Source organism: Vulpes lagopus, chromosome 7 (assembly GCF_018345385.1).
Source record: "Vulpes lagopus strain Blue_001 chromosome 7, ASM1834538v1, whole genome shotgun sequence".
Classification (NCBI taxonomy): domain Eukaryota; kingdom Metazoa; phylum Chordata; class Mammalia; order Carnivora; family Canidae; genus Vulpes; species Vulpes lagopus.
Genome location: NC_054830.1, coordinates 31,843,666 through 31,850,479, shown reverse-complemented (window position 1 = coordinate 31,850,479; position 6,814 = coordinate 31,843,666). Strand labels below are relative to the sequence as shown.

The 6,814-nt window shown below is 43.4% G+C and overlaps 1 long non-coding RNA gene across 26 annotated transcripts in view; it reads right to left on the bottom strand.

Moving 5' to 3' along the window:
* Positions 1-6,814, bottom strand: part of LOC121494882 — a 364,318-nt gene that overhangs the window by 141,552 nt on the left and 215,952 nt on the right. The gene's annotated exons all lie outside the window — the stretch shown is intronic.

Here is a 6,814-nt window from a genome sequence, read left to right as displayed (position 1 = left end):
AAAAAAAAGAAGAGCTAAGACTTCTTCAAGAGCAAAGACATGTTTTCCAGGCAAGCCTCTTATCCGAGCAACCACTGTCGCATGCTAAGGAGACACTATTAATAATAATTGTGGTAGCAATAAAATTATAGCCCTTACTGAACTTTTGTTGTTATGTGCTAAGTCCTTTGCCTGCATTATCTTATTTAATATTCACAACCACCTAGGTGGTAGTTCTATTCAGGAGCAAACTAGAGCACAGAGAAATCAAGCTTTTTCCTCAAGACCACACATGAAGCAACAGGTGTTAAAGGGATTTGAAACTAGGCAGATGATCTATTCCCATTGCTCTTGACAACTGTTTTATCTGACCCCTTCAATCTTTCTTTTTTATTATATGATAGATACTGGCATTCAAAGGATGATAAGTTATAGAGGGTCCTTTCCCTAGAGAAGTTCAGCACCCACTCAAGGACATGTCAACCTCATTCCCTCCTTGCTGACATTGAGCACTTACTATGAACCAGTTCTGAGCTAAACCCTGAACCTGTGGTATCAAAGTCTCACAATTATCCCCAGGTGAAGGCTATAATCATACCCGTTTTACAGGTAAGAGCATGAAGACCTAAGGCAAAGTGTCACCCAAGAGCCCACAACTATGGAGTGGCAGGCTGGGCTAGAGCTACAGGTTTATTGACGTGGTCAGATGTCTGTGCCTTTCACTACAACACTGAATTACAGAAATACAGAAAATGTACAGAGGAACCTCTAATACACTTCGAGTTCTCGAGGAGGATAGAATGTGTTTAACTCTGCCTAAAGCAGCCAGGTTTATATGATACTCCCATAATTTGGTGACTGACTAGTGTCTTCCCATTTGGACTGTGGCCTGGCCAGAACCATCCCCTTCCCCACAGCCCAGGGCTGCCAGGATTATTCCCATCTTCCTAGAATAGGGGAGCCTTCCTCATGCCCTGCCCATACCTCCCCAATAAAGACTTATGCTCTCAGCAGTTGCTTGCCATGTGCTATTGCAGGGGTGTTTGTACAAAAAAGCCCCAGAGAAGGCTTCCTGGGGAATACTAGATATAGGGAATTATAAATGTAGGTGTTTGTAGATAACTTTGCCCTCTGCCTTCCTGCTTACATACACTCCACAGTAGTAAGTGGGAGTGGAGGGAAATGAAAGACAATGGGTAAAATTCCTAGAGGACATATTTATGTTCAGCATATAGAACTTTCTAGTAATTATCCCAGGCTAAGAGCAGAATGGGCTTTTGGGGAAGTAGTGAGTTCCCTTTCCTTGGAGATAGGAAGGAGGTCAAAGACACTTGAGGAGAGATTCTCTTACTGAGTTGGCAATCAGCTTAGATTAGGGACACTCATTTTAGGTGTGCATGAGAACTGGTGGATGATTTGAGTGAACCTCAGTTCCTGCACTTTGCCCCTAGCATCTAGTTCAGTGGGTAGGACAAGATCCCCAGAATCTGCATTTTTTAACAAGCTTCCCAAGTGATGTTGAAGGCTTTGGTCATTGGGAAGTCACATTGCTACAAGTGGGCTGGGTAACATTTAAAATCCTAACACAGAGGTTCTCCAAAGCAGTGTTTTCCACCATGTATTCCACAAATCATTCAGCCTGTAATAGGGGTCAACCAACTTCTTTTCAAAGCCAGACAGTGAAGAATTCAGGTTTTATATACTATATGGTCTCTGTCACTACTCAAATTGCTCATGGTATGAAGGCAGTCATAGACAATGTATGTTAATGAATGAGGTTGGCTGTATTCCAATAAAATTTTATTTATAAAAATAACCAAGTAGGTCAGATTTGACTCAAGGCTATAGTTTGTTGACTCCTGGCTTACAAAAATCGGTACCATATAAAAATGAGGCCATGAAAAGCTACAAAATATACCTCTTCATAATTAATTATGTTGCATAGTAGCACGTTAATGACTCTGAGATGGCCTGAGAAGTAAAGAGATTCGTATAATTTTGGTCTCCCCAGAACTTTTTGAATTTATTTAGCCACAGAATCTTCTAATTATGTAATTTATTCTCATCCACTTAGAATTGGTGTCCCAGAAAACCATTTGGGAACCATTAATTCATATCTTACAAGTGGAAAGCATATATAATAAGCATTTGCATAGACTGTCTTCTGAGAGGTTAGGAAGGACACTTCTCTAAAATACTAGTCTCACTCAGGTCGCTAGTGCTGACACTTAACTCATTGAAGGTGATATCTTTGGCTCAGAGTGCTATGCCCAGACTGAAATGAACATGCTCCCAATGAAAATGCATTTGTCAGGTTCCTTCCTCAGAGGTGGTTTTAAATGCAAATGCTAGGACAGGAGATGCTGATATATTTGGGATAGGTCACCAAAAAGACATGTCAGGAAGAAAAAGCAGGTAAGGGAGCAAGCACTCATAATAAAATTTATTAAATGCATGCCATACGACTACCACTTTATCCAGATCTGTGGTTCTTAACTGGAAGCATTCTTACCTCCCCCGGGACACATGGCAATGTCTGGGGATGTTTCTGATTGTCATGACTGGGGGTAAGGGATATTCTATAGGTATCTAGTGGGAGGCCGGGAGGCGGGTAAACATGCCACCCTGCACAGGACAGCCTCACTGCCATGCAGGATCTTCCAGCCTCAAATGGCAATAATGCCAGCATTGAAAAACCCTGAACTAGATGATCTAATTTCTTCAATATAACAACCTTGTGAAGTAGGTGATATTATTTGTACTGTAAAGAAGTGAGGAAACTGAGGCAAAGAGAAATTTGAGTATCTTTCCTCTAAGTTCCCTACAGTTAGTGACAGTATGAGCTCACACCCTTAACAGCTCATTTTCAACTACTTGTGACCAAAAATAGCTTTCACTTCCATGGCCATTAAGAGTCCATCACTCCAAGGGCCCTCCCACAGCACCTTCACATCCCCTTCTGTGACCCCACCACCCCCTTTCATCTGCTGCTTCTGATACATTAGGTATGTAGTATCCACCGTTGTCCATTTCCCCAAAGCATATCTCCAACGTCCACTAAAACACTCCTTATTTAAGGCTTGAATTTCATCAGGTGCCAGCCTGACCATTTATGTTCAATTAGGCTAGTAACACCAGGCAAATGATTTGAACTTCTTGGTCTTGGTTTCACCATCTGCAAATAGGAATGATAACAGTATGTGCCCTTCCCTTCTTGATTCAGTTCAACTCAAGCATAAGCCATAGGCCCAGGATTAAGCATGAAGAGTTGGGGGATCCAAAGAATGCAAACCTCCCAGGGAGAATATGCTGAGGTGATGGGATCTTTAAGGAGGAGGCACATTCCTTGTGTTTTATAAGCCTGTCCGGCTCCAGTTTTTTCCAGCAGCCTACAAGAATGCTGCAGAGTGTGAGAACAGGCTGAAGAGGTCTGGACAACATCACCAAAGGGCCGTTGTTACCCGGATATTTGGCCTGGGGATAAGTGGGCTCGAAGTGCCTGCATGACAGCACGTTGCATGGTGAAAAGTTAGTAGAAGTTTCTAGCCAGAGCTCTCTCTTACAGAGCGGCCCTGACAAATGTGACTGGAACTCATGCAGGGCCAGCCTCTGCTCATGGAACGGTGAGTCAGTTAAGAAACGTGAAGCCCTTGTGCTTGATTTTTATCACCGCTCAAGCAAGCAATGAATTTCAGACAGTCCATGAGGAAGGAGATTGTTTGTGGGAAGATGAAACCACATGGATTGTTAAGCACTGTGACCAATACTCAGAAAATAAAAGCAATGTGATGGCATTAATACTTAGTATGGCACATCGTGGTGACCAGGTTTGGGTGTGGAAGAGAGTCATGAACCCTGGCCATGAAAATTGCCCTTCCCTTTACTTTCTCCTTAAAGAGATGTCTGTTCTTTTGCTCTCTCTCCATCTATACTGACTCTGGTTGTTCAATTAGTTCATAGAAAGGATACTTCCAGAAGCAGAAATGACAAAAGAGTCCACAGTCATGCTGAAACATTCTTTTCAAAACCTTGAATCCTCGTGGAAATGATTAACTGTTGAACCCTGGGCTTCTGGTGTTCACAAATGCCAGGAATCAGATAGTTTCAAAAAAATGCATGTTCCATAAAGGGCCATTTCCCTTCCTCCCACCCATTAACAAAATAAATATTGTGATGTCAGTGTGGTTTGAAGGTATCTGACTGAGGGATGAATAGGGAACATTAGGGCACAGGCCTAAGGGGACTTATGGGGGCTGACTGGCACGTATGAATGCATGAAGTGAGGTTGTTGAATTATTTCATAGCCAGAGCTATGTCATGTTACGGATATTTGTGGTAGCTCGTGTTTTACTTGACTGTTGAACTAAATCGCATTCCTTTTTGCTTTTGTGAAGTCCTATCTTTATAGAGTTTCTAGAAAGGCAATAAGGGGAGTGGAGAGACATATATTTTGGAACTGGTCAAAGCTGAGGTTCCTACTTGGCTCTGCCACTTCTTAGCTAGGGAGTTATAGACCAGTCATTTCACTTTTCTAGATCTTACTTTTCTTGACAGTCCAATAGTGAAATATTACCTTTCTTAAGGGATTCTTGTGAGGAATAAAGGAAATAATGATAATTTGGTTCAGTGCCTAGAATACACGAGGCACTCAAAAATAGTGACTCTGAATTTTCAGTCAGAGAAGTGAAATGATATCGATGCTTCTGTGAAATCTCTCTATTACAGATATCCAACCATAAAGAGGGAGAGCTGCTCCTTATGATAACTGGTCATGAACAGCAAACATCACTGATTATAATTTCAACTTGTTAGTTTTTTCTAGGTGGACCTCTGACCATTCAGAGAGGGATGCAAAGAAAGGAAGCAGGAGTCTCTCAGTAAATAGACTTACAAGATCCAGAATCACTGATAGATAAATGACCGTTAAAAGAATTCTTGCGGACACAGGGTTAACCATCCTTAGGAGTGTAGTTGATCTGTTTCATGTTATCGCTTCCAGGTTTCTTCAACCCGGTGACTCAAAGTGGGCTGCCCTCTTAGCCTGGGAAATCCCTACAGCGGAAACTGGGGGGAAGGAGGCCCTTTGTGATTTTCTCAAAATGAATCACCAGTGATTACAGCCAATTCAATCTTGGATTCGTTCAACTATGTTACCTTGAAAAGTGGAAGCACCCTTGCCTTTCCCCTTTCCTTCCTTTGTTCACCAGCCAGCCACAAGTCCCTAGGCCCACCACACCCCTCACCTTTTACACAAAGACCTCCAGCTTGGAAGTTTCAGCAGCTTCCCTGGGGAGGAGCCTGCGGAAACCTCTCCGCTCCATTCCCACCCTCCAGGCTTTTCTGGCAGGTGCTAGTTGACTACGTTTTCCCTTGGTGCAGTGTTCATGTTTTGCGTTTCCTCTCTTTCAGTAACTCATGATGACTGAGGTAATAATAATTGTTCTGTGGAGTTAGCAAATGCCAGGGTGTGTAAAACTCATCCTCATGGTGATGAGACTCTGAGAGTCCTCTGTTAATTGTGTTAAAGGCAGAGCAAGCTCTTTGCACAAGCCTGACCCGGCTTTCATGCTGCCTAGAAAAGCAGAGAAGAAGGTAGAAGCAAACGAAGGCGTCTGTTGGGATTTTAGTAGGATAGGCTCCTACAGTGGTCTGTCTGGACTATGTGGGGATACGTCAGAGGGAAGAGGAGCTCCGAGCTTCCTTCCTTTCATTGCATCTTCCCTCTGTGCTTCTAGGGAGCAGACACAATTGTGTTTTGAAGTGGGCAAAGCTGATGCTGAGACCGAATTTTTAAATTCAGTCCTATGTAATCCGATTCAGCCAAAACCCCACGAGCCCCAGCTCTGGATGGTGCAGAGCTGGGTTAGGTTCTATCCCTGCCCTTCTGTTCGTGGCGCTGGACACAGGACACAGATGTTGCAACACACCTGCCCCTTCCAAATGTCAGCCTGGTGCTCCAGAACACTGACTGAATGAATAAACACACCTCACCTTCACAAATTTTGCCATAAAACCATAGCAAGAGGATGGTCACTCACTACTTTTCTTTAAACCTCCTTTCTCTCTCTCTTTTCTGTTTCTCCTTTTACTTAGCGTCCCCCTAATCCCTGAAATCTTGGGTCTGTGTTAGTTGCATTGTTATAAACGTACATCCAAATAAATGCATACCCAAGTATATGTGTCTTCCATGTAGCACATACCCAGTGTGCCTCATATATTCCCAGCAGTGGGGGGACCACCCATGGGGAATCGTTGCCATATGCTGTGCCGCATGCAGGAACATGACAGAGATCTTCCGGAGGCTTTGCCATGGAGCTGGGGAGGAGGGAGGACATAAGTGGAGGGCCGGGGACTTCCCTGAAGATTCTGAGCTGAGGTTCAAGTCATAAATGGGAGTTTGCTAGGGAGTCCTGGGAAAAGAGTGCTCCAGATGGAAGGAGCAGAGGGCTAAGCTTAAAATATTAGAGAAAGGAGCAAGTATGGTATGAGTACCTAATTCTAAGCCGCATATTACTGTTTGTTTTCTACATGATTGGTTTGAGGGGGATATACCAGGAAGTGTGGTGCATGGTGTTGCTCTTGAATTGCTTGCAATCTAGTTAGACACACACACACACACACACACACACATACACACATGCACACATGCATGCACGTACACACACCTACATGCATATATACAGGTATCCAGAGATAAGCACCCAAAGAGAGTGTGTGATTAAGGAACAAAATAGCAGCACTGATAAGTTACTTACTGAGTTCAGAGGAGAAATTCTGTAGATAGCACTGGCTGAGAAAGACTTTGGAAAGTGAGGGACTTTGAGGAAGAGGGTAG